The sequence below is a fragment of the Taudactylus pleione genome, unplaced genomic scaffold (assembly GCF_031769625.1).
Source record: "Taudactylus pleione unplaced genomic scaffold, aTauple2 ptg000567l, whole genome shotgun sequence".
Taxonomy (NCBI): domain Eukaryota; kingdom Metazoa; phylum Chordata; class Amphibia; order Anura; family Myobatrachidae; genus Taudactylus; species Taudactylus pleione.
The window spans coordinates 4427995-4444810 of record NW_028284969.1 but is presented as its reverse complement, the minus strand read 5'-3'; the positions used below and the strand labels follow the sequence as shown (position 1 = coordinate 4444810).

Below are 16816 nucleotides of genomic sequence, written 5' to 3'. Positions count from 1 at the left end.
AACAGTACATTACTTCATCTCCTATGCTTGAGCCCCAACACTGAAAGCAGCCATTGTACTTCTGTTGGGAATGTTCCCTGCAGGCAAGGAAGGGGTCAGAGCACATTAACATGAAGGGACCCATGTCCTAGACCTTAACTTCCCAGATGCAAATTTTAGATTTGTGTTTAGTTAAAGAAAACGTATACCGGTAATTATTTTTTCAATGTAGGATTAATTTTTTCTCTATGATAAGTAGGTTTGCATTTTGTCTTCTGAAGAGAATAGCTGCCTATACCAATGATGAACATCGCCTTTGTGTTAGCTGATCTTACTGTTAAAAATAGAGGTACAGTATAATAATCCAGGTTCCAGGCTCTTACAGCACGATCATCTGGTCCCAATCCACATTATTCCCTATATCTCAGTTAGTAATCCAGCAGGTAATCTTCTTGCACAATGAGGATGCCAATCATTGTAAAGTAAGTGGATGTGCCACCACCATCGTAATGATGCATCAGAATCTCTGGGTCAACAGCATTTGATTGGAAGCTAAAGTTATAGGACGATTAAACTGATTGATAAATGTATTTCAGCAGGTATAGGCAGGGCAATCATTCAATCAACACTTTAAACATTTGGCTCAAAAATTAAAAAGAAAACATCCAAGTAGGGATAAATGGCTACTAAGTTCATTTATTGTCATATTTCAGTGCTCAGCATATTAGTTGCCAAATTCTGGTTTCTCATGCAAATATTTATTTATTTTTAACATTTACTCATATATAGCACCAGCATATTTCTTTACGCTTTACAAATCGAGCCAGTTTTCAATTTGAGGTGAAAACCCGTTATCACGTCATTTTCGCCTGTTTCAATTATCCCCATATTCAATTTTCTACACACAATAGTTGGAGAGAAAAAATGCAGAAATGGGGTTTAAGGGTGCAGGCTTAAAAAAAAAAATAGCCTGCACCCCTGGGAATGTCCGCTAAAACTAATGTGTGTCAAAAAAAGTAAAATAATAAATAAATCAGGACATCCCAAAAATTTTACTTTAATTTTGGGGGTGGGAAAAAAAAATGGGGGACGAACTTCTAAAGCAGCAAAATTGATTCCAGAGGGGTTCCCAAATATGCAGAAAGTGTTTTCTTCATTGCGGATGGTAGCGGCAGGTGCATTTTAAAAACAAAAATCACTTTAGGGACTTTAAAATATGCTTGCATTCATTTTCATGTACCCCAAATTTGATAGGCATAGTTATTTATTTATTTTTATTTTTTTTAAAAGCTAAGTGCTATTCTTCACCACTTCTTCAAAGCCGCATTTATGCACCTTCCACGGCTATTTAAAAACCCGACTTCCCTTCAGCAGGCAAAATCGGGGGTACCCATAGTGATCCCCCATGTCTAGACATCTTTAGGGGGTTGCAAGGATGATTTCCTGAAAATTGATTTCCTGAAAATTGATAGGACTTTTCGCCTGTCCCAGTTTCGCGGGTCCCGTTTTCGCATCCTTAGAAACTGAATATGGGGATAAGTGGGGACGTGCGCGATAATTTTTCGCCTGCAAAACAGGCAAAGGTAGGCGAAAAGTCCAGCAGGCTAAAGTCCGGACTTTTTGCCTCAAATTGAATATGGGCCTATAATTGGTAAAGGCTATTCTTCATCACCTTCTTCAAAGCCGCATTTATGCACCTGCTGCGGCTATTTAAAAACCCGACTTCAATCAGCAGGCAAAAACGGGGGTACCCATAGTGATCCCCCATATCAGGACATCTTTAGGGGGTGTCAGGATGATTTTCTGAAAATTGTTAGGACTTTTCGCCAGGTCCCGTTTTCGTGTCCTTAGAAATTGAATACGGGGATAAGCGGGCACGTGCGCGATACTTTTCCGCCTGCAGAACAGGTGAAGGAGGCAAAAAGTCTGTCAGGCGAAAAGTCTGGACTTTTGAATACGGGCCTATATCTGATACAGTATAAACTAATGGGCAAGATGTATAGATCAATACTTCTAGGTGTTATACACTTACTTTAATTGTAAACATTATTTCACCTCCATTCATTCATAGTAATTGTTAGCTTTTAGCATTTTTCCATTACTAGCTTCAATTACTGCTAAACTTACAATATAAGGTAATCTCTCTCTATATTTCTCTCTCTCTATATAAAATCAGATCCTGATAATAAAAGATGTTATCACATTGGAATGTACAGTAGAGACAGTTTGTGAGACCTCTAACCCCTCCCAGCAGTGGCAGAGAGGAGTGAGGAGGCAGTGATAGAGAGACAGTGGATGGAGGAAGGAGAGAATGTTTGTGGTAGAGAGAGAGAGAGAGTTGGGGCAGAGGAAAGAGGAGGGAGTGGAGGCAGAGGCCGGGATGTACGAAATGGAAAATGCGGTAAAAACACAGTTTTCAGGGTTTTACCGCATTTTCCATATGTATCATCGTTTGGCCGCCGGCGCCCCGATGCGGAGGGTAACGCTAGCTTTTGCTGGTGTTATCCTATAAAAGTCTATGGGCTTCTACCGCATCGTGCAGGTATGAGGGATCCGATCAGATCCCTCCCAGCATGCAGTGCGGCCGCCGCGTCACTCTGCGCATGCGCAGATGGATTCCCGGGTCATAAACCCAGAAGTCAACGGCGCGGCACAGATTGCAAAGGACTGCTCTTTTTGGAAGACCTGCCCTTTGTGCTACTGATCGCACATGTTAGTACATATGCGATCAGTAGGGATGCGATGTGTAAGAGGTGGGAGGGGGGGTCCCCCTGAACTGGCTGAGTGGAGCCTCGGCTGCGGTGCCGGTGGACTTGGGCACTTACCTCCTGACTCCCAGACTCTCACCTTCAGGCCGCTCCCGTCGACGGTCCTGGAAAACAGGTTGGACGCGGACAGTCGCGAACTGGGTTTCCACTCCTGGCCCTGGAAAAGAACAAGGTGCTGAGGCGGGGTGACCTTCACTGGGATCAGTGGATGGTCATCATTGGCACTTGTGGCCTCAGACTGGCTACACCTACGTGCCAAGCACAAGGGTGTACCCCGAACGAAAACGCCCGACAGGGAAAAGGGAAGTTGGGTGACACACAACACAAACAGCAAACAAAACAATTACGCTCACCAACAATAATCTTGTCCCTTTGCTGGACGAGTCCTGATCTCAGCACCTGTAGATGAACACAACAGCAAGAGCCCCGCACAGGACCCGATACAATAACAGATACCTTACCACTGCCTACCTTTAATGGGGGCCTGACTGTGGGAGATACAGCGACTTACCAACAGCCTACCTTTAATGGGGGCCTGACTGAGGGGGAGAACGTCCTGGTCCCAGCCCGGTCTACCTTTGATGGGGGCCTGACCGCCTGACCAATTTTCACGATGCTTCTAGGGCCTTCTGCCCTTGCGTACCTGTGGCCTAGCCTGACTGTCCCTTGTCCAAGGCCTAGCGCCGAACTACAAAGATCACGGCCTAACGCCGACAGCAACAACTCCTATGGCCTAACACAGACTCACAGTGACCACGGCCTGGTGCCGAATTAACATACCCCACGGCCTAGCGCCGACTTACCAAGAGACACGGCCTAGCACCGAATTACCATGCGACACGGCCTAGCGCCGAATTACCATGCGACACGGCCTAGCGCCGAATTACCATGCGACACGGCCTAGCGCCGAATTACCATGCGACACGGCCTAGCGCCGAATTACCATGAGACACGGCCTACCGCCGAATTACAATGACCCACGGCCTAGCGCCGAATTACCATGAGACACGGCCTACTGCCGAATTACAATGACCCACGGCCTAGCGCCGAACTACCATGAGACACGGCCTACCGCCGAATTACAATGACCCACGGCCTAGCGCCGAACTACAATGACACACGGCCTAGCGCCGAATTACCATGAGACACGGCCTACCGCCGAATTACAATGACCCACGGCATAGCGCCGAACTACCATGAGACACGGCCTACCGCCGAATTACAATGACCCACGGCCTAGCGCCGAACTACAATGGGGCACGGCCTAGCGCCGAACCCTGGTGGTCTAGGGAGGTGTGAGAGACTTACCAGTCCCGGGGCCTCCGGCGGAGCCGAGCCTGACCCAGCCTCCGCGTGGTCTTTACCGGAGGTGGAACAACGTCCGCCACCTCCGGGCTTCCTGCAGTCTTCACCTGGGCAGCAGTGGCCGGGGCTAGCTCTTTTGCGTCGCACACTGCTGCCCCAGGGCCTCCGGTGCCTTCTCCGTCTTCACTCCTGGTGGGCCCCGGTCTGCAGCTCTTCGCCCGGCGGGCGGCAGCCTGGGTGAGCTCTTTTTCGATGGCCGCCGCCCGGCGGGACTTCCGTCGTCTTCCTTCTAGCATCTTCGGGAGCTCTTCACCGCTCCGTCCCGGCCGTCGCACTTCCCGTCCTCTCCTCGCGCCAGCTAATTCAAGCCGATGCCAGGGGGCGGGGTGATGACGCGGCGAGCTACGATTGGCTCGCCGTGGCCATCCCCTGCTGGCTGCCGATCTGTGAGCCCTGATTGGTTCACAGTCGGCGCCACATTCAAAGGGGCACGTGCTGATTGGCTGAGTCTGAATCCACCAGGATTCAGACTTGCCATCATGCCCGTGGAGTAGCGGCGGCAATCCGCCGCTACCTCCAAGCCCGCTGCGCCGGATGGGGGGTGGGATCACGACCGATCCTGACCCGCCGGCCAGCTTGCGGATGGGCCCCGCCACACGCTGGAACGGGGCTGGGATCCCTCCGGATCCCACCCCACTCTGATGCCCGGGGCTCCCGCTGCCCCAAGGCACCCCCCACCATCCAGGCGTGGAGGGTGAGGATGCCTAGTAGCAGGGTGAGTGACCGCACTGGTACACTCAGCCCTGCTACAGATGCATGGCAGGATGTACTCCGCAAGGTTAGTACATCCCGCCCAGAGTGAGAGAATAAAAAAATAAATGCCTAATAACGGCTAGTAATGACTATAAAGAGAATGATTCAGCACAGATCGCAATTGCGATCACAGCTGTGTAATCGCACGCAATGCCGCTGCGAATATATGCTAATGTCTACCACAGCAGCCAGCATAGAGACGCCCACTACTGCTTTCTCACATCTGTAATACCTCACAGTCCTGCGTAAACATCGGTAACATTGAAGCACATCGGCCTGTCACGCAAAATTAAAGCAGCTCTGACCCGTCGCAGAATTTGCAAGTCTCGTCGCACCCAGTGAGTACTCAAGCTGCATAGGCAATCGCAGTGGCTAATTTATGCACGCCCATGCAACGGTGTTCAACCAAACAGGCACACCGGCGTTTCTCCAACCACTTCCTTGTCACCACCACCAAACGCTCACAGCCTGTCACTCACTCTGCGATGGATTTTTGTCTGCGTGCATGATCGCAGTGCAATCATCGCGCACACGCAGTGCATGCGCAGTGACTAACAATCGCTCGATCTGCGCATGCAGTTGCAATTTCGATCAGTGCTGAATCAGGCCCAAAGTAGCATGTCATCCTTTCACACGCTAACAATTTACAACTTAACCATAGATAATAACTTTGCTCTTTTCAGATTTCTCTTTTTAGATTAAGCACCAGTGAAGATCCCGACTGCTCTAAAGGTAAGTACTAACTAACCTAACCCCCCCTAACCCTCTTTTAGGGGTGCCTAACCCTAACCTCCCTCCCTAGTGCCTAACCCTAACCCCCCTCTAAGTGCCTAAACCTAACCCCCTCTTCACCACTGCCTAAACCTAACCCTCCCGGGGGGGTGCCTAACCCTGAGTCCCCTCCGGAAGCCCCTAAACTAACCCTCCTCCCCCCCCCCCCGCGGATGTCCACGCCCGGCTTACCTTCAATCGGGATGCCAGGCATCGGGCTCCCGGCGTAGGTAAAATGACAGGCGTCAGGATTTCGACGCCTGTCATTAGACCCTTACCAGGATTAGACCGTCGACATCTCGACTGCATACCAAATGGAAGGTGTCCTGACATCAGAACCACTTTGTATACAGACACTCTTGGGAACATTCACCATATGTCAGTCACTGAGACGACTCCGGCTTCCGTGGGGCTGACAAACTTCATGGGATAATCCTGCAGGTTGCTCCATCTGTTCCACACCAGGTAACCGGCACAAGTAGAGTCTGAATTAACCTCATAGCCATTGTATTCACCCAGGAGTTTGAAGTACCTCCTTAATCCATAGGTCATGATGGGTCTCAATATTTCCAAACAAATCCTTAGGGATGAAAGAAGATTCTAATCCTTGGTAACTGTTCCCCATGGTGCCTGGACACAGTAAGGCAATTTACAAGGGTCTCTAGAAACACTCTGAACATTGACGTAACTAGTCTTAATTGAGCAACCGCCAAGTGCTCTCAGCAGCTGATCAGCCAGCAAGCTATTAAATAGGCCTAAAATGGCTCATTTCTATCTTTACTCATAGGTAATATGTTACTGGCCCATTTACCAAAAACAAATCACCAGGGAGGCAGAGCAATGCTAGGCTTCCCGATGGTACTGCCACTTCCACGCACACAAGACCTAACATTGCTGGGTTACCAATGCACACACCATCCAGAAGCTAGGTCTTGGGCTTCCTGGTACAGATTCCATTTAAAAAATAAAATAAAATAAAAAAAATATATATATATATAAATATAAATAAATTTCTGGGACGCTGCCTGACTCCGCCCCCTCTCCGCCACCAAACGGCCGCAGCATGTCAATCAGGCTGCGGCATCCAGTCACTGTGAGCGATCTCGCAGAAGAAGATCTGCTCCTGCGCAGTACAGATCCTGTACATCTGAATCTTCCCCAAAGTATTGTGGCAATTTACCAACCTTCTCGTGCTGGGACAGCTGCTCCGAAATGTAGCTGCCTTAGTGAATGGTAATAAGTGCTCTCTCACAGCAATAGTAATCATGCAAAAATGGCTTTTATTCCCTGCAGGATTTATGGCGGAATAAAGAGACCCCTTGCCCTCCTCATCTGCCCCGTTCTTTCAGCAACAAAATGTAAATTCAAATAAAGTCAAATTTATGAGTGTTTTATGGTCCTAATTGTGACTTCACCTCTGCTGAGAAGGACATAAAACAACGGCACTCAATGCTGCCTCCTCCATATCATGAGACACAATAATCTAGACCCTGAGATATGGGCTTATGGACTGTCCTTTCTTTTCCTCACTCACATCTGCACATCCCGCTGTTCCCTAGCTGTGGTCAGAGCAGTCGATGAAATGGATGGATCTGGCAGGAATGGGCAAGATGTATAGATCAATACTTCTAGGTGTTATACACTTACTTTAATTGTAAACATTATTTCACCTCCATTCATTCATAGTAATTGTTAGCTTTTAGCATTTTTCCATTACTAGCTTCAATTACTGCTAAACTTACAATATAAGGTAATCTCTCTCTATATTTCTCTCTCTCTATATAAAATCAGATCCTGATAATAAAAGATGTTATCACATTGGAATGTACAGTAGAGACAGTTTGTGAGACCTCTAACCCCTCCCAGCAGTGGCAGAGAGGAGTGAGGAGGCAGTGATAGAGAGACAGTGGATGGAGGAAGGAGAGAATGTTTGTGGTAGAGAGAGAGAGAGAGTTGGGGCAGAGGAAAGAGGAGGGAGTGGAGGCAGAGGCCGGGATGTACGAAATGGAAAATGCGGTAAAAACACAGTTTTCAGGGTTTTACAGCATTTTCCATATGTATCATCGTTTGGCCGCCGGCGCCCCGATGCGGAGGGTAACGCTAGCTTTTGCTGGTGTTATCCTATAAAAGTCTATGGGCTTCTACCGCATCGTGCAGGTATGAGGGATCCGATCAGATCCCTCCCAGCATGCAGCGCGGCCGCCGCGTCACTCTGCGCATGCGCAGATGGATTCCCGGGTCATAAACCCAGAAGTCAACGGCGCGGCACAGATTGCAAAGGACTGCTCTTTTTGGAAGACCTGCCCTTTGTGCTACTGATCGCACATGTTAGTACATATGCGATCAGTAGGGATGCGATGTGTAAGAGGTGGGAGGGGGGATCCCCCTGAACTGGCTGAGTGGAGCCTCGGCTGCGGTGCCGGTGGACTCGGGCACTTACCTCCTGACTCCCAGACTCTCACCTTCAGGCCGCTCCCGTCGACGGTCCTGGAACACAGGTTGGACGCGGACAGTCGCGAACTGGGTTTCCACTCCTGGCCCTGGAAAAGAACAAGGTGCTGAGGCGGGGTGACCTCCACTGGGATCAGTGGATGGTCATCATTGGCACTTGTGGCCTCAGACTGGCTACACCTACGTGCCAAGCACAAGGGTGTACCCCGAACGAAAACGCCCGACAGGGAAAAGGGAAGTTGGGTGACACACAACACAAACAGCAAACAAAACAATTACACTCACCAACAATAATCTTGTCCCTTTGCTGGACGAGTCCTGATCTCAGCACCTGTAGATGAACACAACAGCAAGAGCCCCGCACAGGACCCGATACAATAACAGATACCTTACCACTGCCTACCTTTAATGGGGGCCTGACTGTGGGAGATACAGCGACTTACCAACAGCCTACCTTTAATGGGGGCCTGACTGAGAGGGAGAACGTCCTGGTCCCAGCCCGGTCTACCTTTGATGGGGGCCTGACCGCCTGACCAATTTTCACGATGCTTCTAGGGCCTTCTGCCCTTGCAACCGTCCTAGAGGGGCTGACGGTTCCTTGACTGTGACCGACTCTCCATGTGGTGCATTCGGAGGGGCGGCACTCTGCTGGTCGAAGAACGTACTCCCTTCGGATGCCTCTCCCACTGGACCTCTTTCCTCCGCCGATAACCCTCGTACTTCTGTAGGCTGCCCTGCCTCCTCCTTGTTGGTCGATTGTGGAGTGGCCCAGGGGCAGTCTGTCAGTTCATGCTCAGGGTCGCCACAGTTATCACATCGGGGTAGCTCGTCATCCTCATACCTCCAGTCTTCATCCCATAGGCAATGGTTGTGGTCATGTCCAATGCCCCCGCACAAGCTGCACTGGAGCCCCGTCTCGAGCCGGGCAGCCAGATATCGTTGCACTGCTTGCCGGTGAAGGGCGTCTTCCTCCTCGTCATCAGTCACCTGGGCCTCCTCTGTCATCCACGGGGTCCCATTCCATGGACAATCTGGGAGCTCGTGCTCGCGGTTGCCACAGCCTCCACACCGGATGCTTCAGACTCCTGGTACCACTCTTCTTTGCAGGGGCAGGTATGATGCTCATGCCCGTAGATTCCACAGAGCATACACCAGGGTCGACTCGTCCCCAGGTCCTTCTGACTGCAGCTCCGTACTGCTCGTTGGGCCATGGGTGGGACCTTCCATGGGGACGTTTATGGATCCTCCGTTGCCTTATCCTTGCGCCCGGGACATTCATTGGCATCAAAGGTCTACCTTTGATGGGGGCCTGACCGCCTGACCAATTTTCACGATGCTTCTAGGGCCTTCTGCCCTTGCATACCTGTGGCCTAGCCTGACTGTCCCTTGTCCAAGGCCTAGCGCCGAACTACAAAGATCACGGCCTAACGCCGACAGCAACAACTCCTATGGCCTAACACAGACTCACAGTGACCACGGCCTGGTGCCGAATTAACATACCCCACGGCCTAGCGCCGACTTACCAAGAGACACGGCCTAGCACCGAATTACCATGCGACACGGCCTAGCGCCGAATTACCATGCGACACGGCCTAGCGCCGAATTACCATGCGACACGGCCTAGCGCCGAATTACCATGAGACACGGCCTACCGCCGAATTACAATGACCCACGGCCTAGCGCCGAATTACCATGAGACACGGCCTACCGCCGAATTACAATGACCCACGGCCTAGCGCCGAACTACCATGAGACACGGCCTACCGCCGAATTACAATGACCCACGGCCTAGCGCCGAACTACAATGACACACGGCCTAGCGCCGAATTACCATGAGACACGGCCTACCGCCGAATTACAATGACCCACGGCATAGCGCCAAACTACCATGAGACACGGCCTACCGCCGAATTACAATGACCCACGGCCTAGCGCCGAACTACAATGGGGCACGGCCTAGTGCCGAACCCTGGTGGTCTAGGGAGGTGTGAGAGATTTACCAGTCCCGGGGCCTCCGGCGGAGCCGAGCCTGACCCAGCCTCCGCGTGGTCTTCACCGGAGGTGGAACAACGTCCGCCACCTCCGGGCTTCCTGCAGTCTTCACCTGGGCAGCAGTGCCGGGGCTAGCTCTTTTGCGTCGCACACTGCTGCCCCAGGGCCTCCGGTGCCTTCTCCGTCTTCACTCCTGGTGGGCCCCGGTCTGCAGCTCTTCGCCCGGCGGGCGGCAGCCTGGGGGAGCTCTTTTTCGATGGCCGCCGCCCGGCGGGACTTCCGTCGTCTTCCTTCTAGTATCTTCGGGAGCTCTTCACCGCTCCGTCCCGGCCGTCGCACTTCCCGTCCTCTCCTCGCGCCAGCTAATTCAAGCCGACGCCAGGGGGCGGGGTGATGACGCGGCGAGCTACGATTGGCTCGCCGTGGCCATCCCCTGCTGGCTGCCGATCTGTGAGCCCTGATTGGTTCACAGTCGGCGCCACATTCAAAGGGGCACGTGCTGATTGGCTGAGTCTGAATCCACCAGGATTCAGACTTGCCATCATGCCCGTGGAGTAGCGGCGGCAATGCGCCGCTACCTCCATGCCCGCTGCGCCGGATGGGGGGTGGGATCACGACCGATCCTGACCCGCCGGCCAGCTTGCGGATGGGCCCCGCCACACGCTGGAACGGGGCTGGGATCTCTCCGGATCCCACCCCACTCTGATGCCCGGGGCTCCCGCTGTCCCAAGGCACCCCCACCATCCAGGCGTGGAGGGTGAGGATGCCTAGTAGCAGGGTGAGTGACCGCACTGGTACACTCAGCCCTGCTACAGATGCATGGCAGGATGTACTCCGCAAGGTTAGTACATCCCGCCCAGAGTGAGAGAATAAAAAAATAAATGCCTAATAACGGCTAGTAATGACTATAAAGAGAATGATTCAGCACAGATCGCAATTGCGATCACAGCTGTGTAATCGCACGCAATGCAGCTGCGAATATATGCTAATGTCTACCACAGCAGCCAGCATAGAGACGCCCACTACTGCTTTCTCACATCTGTAATACCTCACAGTCCTGCGTAAACATCGGTAACATTGAAGCACATCGGCCTGTCACGCAAAATTAAAGCAGCTCTGACCCGTCGCAGAATTTGCAAGTCTCGTCGCACCCAGTGAGTACTCAAGCTGCATAGGCAATCGCAGTGGCTAATTTATGCACGCCCATGCAACGGTGTTCAACCAAACAGACACACCGGCGTTTCTCCAACCACTTCCTTGTCACCACCACCAAACGCTCACAGCCTGTCACTCACTCTGCGATGGATTTTTGTCTGCGTGCATGATCGCAGTGCAATCGTCGCGCACACGCAGTGCATGCGCAGTGACTAACAATCGCTCGATCTGCGCATGCAGTTGCAATTTCGATCAGTGCTGAATCAGGCCCAAAGTAGCATGTCATCCTTTCACACGCTAACAATTTACAACTTAACCATAGATAATAACTTTGCTGTTTTCAGATTTCTCTTTTTAGATTAAGCACCAGTGAAGATCCCGACTGCTCTAAAGGTAAGTACTAACTAACCTAACCCCCCCTAACCCTCCTTTAGGGGTGCCTAACCCTAACCTCCCTCCCTAGTGCCTAACCCTAACCCCCCTCTAAGTGCCTAAACCTAACCCCCTCTTCACCACTGCCTAAACCTAACCCTCCCGGGGGGGTGCCTAACCCTGAGTCCCCTCCGGAAGCCCCTAAACTAACCCTCCTCCCCCCCCCCCCGCGGATGTCCACGCCCGGCTTACCTTCAATCGGGATGCCAGGCATCGGGCTCCCGGCGTAGGTAAAATGACAGGCGTCAGGATTTCGACGCCTGTCATTAGACCCTTACCAGGATTAGACCGTCGACATCTCGACTGCATACCAAATGGAAGGTGTCCTGACATCAGAACCACTTTGTATACAGACACTCTTGGGAACATTCACCATATGTCAGTCACTGAGACGACTCCGGCTTCCGTGGGGCTGACAAACTTCATGGGATAATCCTGCAGGTTGCTCCATCTGTTCCACACCAGGTAACCGGCACAAGTAGAGTCTGAATTAACCTCATAGCCATTGTATTCACCCAGGAGTTTGAAGTACCTCCTTAATCCATAGGTCATGATGGGTCTCAATATTTCCAAACAAATCCTTAGGGATGAAAGAAGATTCTAATTTTTGGTAACTGTTCCCCATGGTGCCTGGACACAGTAAGGCAATTTACAAGGGTCTCTAGAAACACTCTGAACATTGACGTAACTAGTCTTAATTGAGCAACCGCCAAGTGCTCTCAGCAGCTGATCAGCCAGCAAGCTATTAAATAGGCCTAAAATGGCTCATTTCTATCTTTACTCATAGGTAATATGTTACTGGCCCATTTACCAAAAACAAATCACCAGGGAGGCAGAGCAATGCTAGGCTTCCCGATGGTACTTAGGCAATAGTAAGCAGTGGCTTACTGCATCGCTGCCACTTCCACGCACACATGACCTAACATTGCTGGGTTACCAATGCACACACCATCCAGAAGCTAGGTCTTGGGCTTCCTGGTACAGATTCCATTTAAAAAATAAAATAAAATAAAAAATATATATATATATATATATAAATATAAATAAATTTCTGGGACGCTGCCTGACTCCGCCCCCTCTCCGCCACCAAACGGCCGCAGCATGTCAATCAGGCTGCGGCATCCAGTCACTGTGAGCGATCTCGCAGAAGAAGATCTGCTCCTGCGCAGTACAGATCCTGTACATCTGAATCTTCCCCAAAGTATTGTGGCAATTTACCAACCTTCTCGTGCTGGGACAGCTGCTCCGAAATGTAGCTGCCTTAGTGAATGGTAATAAGTGCTCTCTCACAGCAATAGTAATCATGCAAAAATGGCTTTTATTCCCTGCAGGATTTATGGCGGAATAAAGAGACCCCTTGCCCTCCTCATCTGCCCCGTTCTTTCAGCAACAAAATGTAAATTCAAATAAAGTCAAATTTATGAGTGTTTTATGGTCCTAATTGTGACTTCACCTCTGCTGAGAAGGACATAAAACAACGGCACTCAATGCTGCCTCCTCCATATCATGAGACACAATAATCTAGACCCTGAGATATGGGCTTATGGACGGTCCTTTCTTTTCCTCACTCACATCTGCACATCCCGCTGTTCCCTAGCTGTGGTCAGAGCAGTCGATGAAATGGATGGATCTGGCAGGAATTACATGCTAGTCTTCCAACGAAAACACTATACTCAGGAAGAACAAGAAATGAGAGATAGGCCTCCAATTTACATTGCTCTCACAGCCCCCCTGCATATTTTACCCTTCCTGCTCTCAGCTTATGGCATGGGTTATTATTTGGGGCGCCAGACATTTCCCACAGTTTGTCACATCAGCATTTTTTTTTTTTCATTTCCAGTGGACGAGGCCTAGAAACTATCTCTGTGAGTGTGACTATGCCAGTGGGTTACTCTAAGTACAAACATTGCTGATGCTGACACTGTATTACATTCATTTCCCTCCTATGCAATTCTATGGAAATATGTTATTTATTAAGTATACATTAAGCCTGAGTTGCAATGTCTGCTGCTCTATGAACTCAGAAATAAATCCAGATCTCCGCTTGTACTTAGAGTCAGACGTATCTATGCAACTGCACCAACCCCATCCATCCACTTGAGAAAGTAGTCACCATCATCAGTATGTATCTGCACCAGCCCGGTCCTTTGTGCAAATAATCCAACTGGACAGTTCTTTGCATACGTTCTCCTCTGAAGAACCCGCAATGCCATCCCCACGCCCATGGCAGACGTATCCTACATACGAGAGCCCTGCTGCCGCCCAGTTACTTCCACTCAGCCGATTATGGAGATATGACTAAGGGCCTGATTCAGCACGAATCACTATTCTGCTTATTGCAGTTGCTAATATCAGCGGTGATATGTAAATAATTGCATTCGCATTGCAATCGCGGCCTAACATAAGGACGCCCACATCCCCTTACTCACATCCGTATACTTGGGCAAAATAGCGAAACAATCTGTAACATCGGACCCATACGCGGCAGTGACTTACCTGCTCCCGGTGGAATGGCGTCTCCAGCATCATCTTCTGGGTCCCAGTGGTCATGTGACCAACATTTCTGGCGTAGACGTCTGACAGAGTGTCATACCAGTAAGTATTATATACACACACACACACACCTGCAGCCTAACCCTTCCCGACGGAGCCTAACTCTAACAGTCAGCATTCTGAATATGTCAACATGGTGCATGTTGAGACGTTGAACCATGTCGACATTCCAGTGTTGACAAAGTAACTATTAGGGATGAGCAGTTCGGATTCTGTGGAATCCGAACAGCGGGGATCCGAGTGCCTAATGCAGACCCGCTCGCAAGCGGGTCGATGGTGCCCTAATGCGCACGACGGAGGGAGCTCCGTCGTGCGCATGCGTGAGGCCCGCATAGCGACAGCCAAGCTGTCGCTCAGGGTCTCGCACCAAAGGGGGCGTGCTGTCGATGGTGACTGACAGCACGCCCCCTTTGGTGGGCGTGCCGGGGCGTGCTGTCAGTGGGAACGCTGCCATGGGAACGCCTACCGTCTGAGTCCGGCCCCACTGATATCAGTAGTGATGTCAGTGGGAGTGATTTTGGCTCTGATAGAGCCAAAATCACTCCAGGGCTTGCAGCAGCGAGACCCTACCGCAGGGTCTCGTTGCAAGCCCGATGGTCGCGATGGTCTTGACCATCGCGACCATCATCATGGACGCTCTCTATAGCTGGGGGTGGTCACCCACAGCTATGCGAGCGTCCATGAGGCCGCTCCAAATAGAGGTAGGAGGGCCCTGATTCAGAACGAGCGCTCTGGTCAGCTCTGAATCAGGCCCCGAGTCCACCCGAGCCACGACTCGGGTGTTCCCGTCTGACTCGGATCCCACTTCGAGGCCGAACGTCATCCTCCAGACGTCAGATTCTCGTGAGACTTGGATGACGTTCGGACTCTATATAAGGCACCGCGAGGCCGGGACTTGGCACCATTTGTTAGTCGGATGCTGCACAGAGCTCTGCAAGGAAGTTGGCTGTGTCCAGGCTCCAGACTAGTGGCTACATACTGCACGCTGATGCTGCGCTACTCTGCTAATTAAAGTGACTACTTGGGCAGTGCAATAGCCCTCTGTGTATACAAGCACTGTGACTCCTTGGGCAATAGCCCGCTGTGTGTATAAGCACTGTGACTCCTTGGGCAATAGCCCGCTGTGTGTATAAGGACCGTGACTCCTTGGGCAATAGCCCGCTGTGTGTATAAGCACTGTAACTCCTTGGGCAATAGCCCTCTGTGTATATAAGGACCGTGACTCCTTGGGCAGTAGCCCTCTGTGTATACAAGCACTGTGACTCCTTGGGCAGTAGCCGGCTGTGTGTATAAGCACTGTGACTCCTTGGGCAATAGCCCGCTGTGTGTATAAGGACCGTGACTCCTTGGGCAGTATCCCTCTGTGTATACAAGCACTGTGACTCCTTGGGCAATAGCCCGCTGTGTGTATAAGCACTGCGACTCCTTGGGAAATAGCCCGCTGTGTGTATAAGGACCGTGACTCCTTGGGCAATAGCCCGCTGTGTGTATAAGCACTGTGACTCCTTGGGCAATAGCCCTCTGTGTATATAAGGACCGTGACGTCTTGGGCAGTAGCCCTGTGTGTATACAAGCACTGTGACTCCTTGGGCAATAGCCCTCTGTGTATACAAGCCCTGTGACTCCTTGAGCAATAGCCCGTTGTGTGTATAAGGACCGTGACTCCTTGGGCAATAGCCCGTTGTGTGTATAAGGACCGTGACTCCTTGGGCAGTAGCCCTCTGTGTATACAAGCACTGTGACTCCTTGGGCAGTAGCCGGCTGTGTGTATAAGCACTGTGACTCCTTGGGCAATAGCCCGCTGTGTGTATAAGGACCGTGACTCCTTGGGCAGTATCCCTCTGTGTATACAAGCACTGTGACTCCTTGGGTAATAGCCCGCTGTGTGTATAAGCACTGTGACTCCTTGGGCAATAGCCCTCTGTGTATATAAGGACCGTGACGTCTTGGGCAGTAGCCCTGTGTGTATACAAGCACTGTGACTCCTTGGGCAATAGCCCTCTGTGTATACAAGCCCTGTGACTCCTTGAGCAATAGCCCGTTGTGTGTATAAGGACCGTGACTCCTTGGGCAATAGCCCGTTGTGTGTATAAGGACCGTGACTCCTTGGGCAGTAGCCCTCTGAGTATACAAGCACTGTGACTCCTTGGGCAGTAGCCCTCTGTGTATACAAGCACTTTGACTCCTTGGGCAATAGCCCTCTGTGTGTATAAGCAACGTGACTCCTTGGGCCTTATCCCACTGTGTATACAAGCACCGTGACTCCTTGGGCAGTAACCCTCTGTGGGCAGTGAGTGGCAATGTTTCATAGATGTGCTTTAAACTGTGGTGTCTGTGCCGCTGCTCTGTCGCTTAGTAACCAGCCAGCTCACTGCAGCCTTTGGCCAATAATGGTGAAAACAATATTGTAATCTGTGAGGTGGTCTAAATTACTGTAAATGACTGGAAATGAATGTTATTGAGGTAAATAGTACTCTAGGAACAAAAAAACGCCCAAATTATGTGACTATCTTTTTTTGTCAATTTTTGTAAAAAAATCCAATTCCAAATCTAAATCCAAAACCATTCACGGCAGGTTTGGCAAATCCAAATCCGGA

General features: G+C 50.9%; 1 protein-coding gene across 3 annotated transcripts in view; it reads right to left on the bottom strand.

Annotated features, from left to right (window-relative positions):
• ADGRA2 (adhesion G protein-coupled receptor A2) overlaps positions 1-16816 on the bottom strand; it is a 220171-nt gene that overhangs the window by 62609 nt on the left and 140746 nt on the right. Inside the window, exon 1 of one of the 3 annotated variants that reach the window (XM_088453049.1) lies at positions 2827-3563. The exons of the other annotated variants lie outside the window; for them this stretch is intronic. The gene's annotated coding sequence lies outside the window, so the exon portion shown is untranslated. Of the gene's footprint in view, positions 1-2826; positions 3564-16816 lie in introns of those variants that run through there. 3 annotated transcript variants of the gene reach the window in all.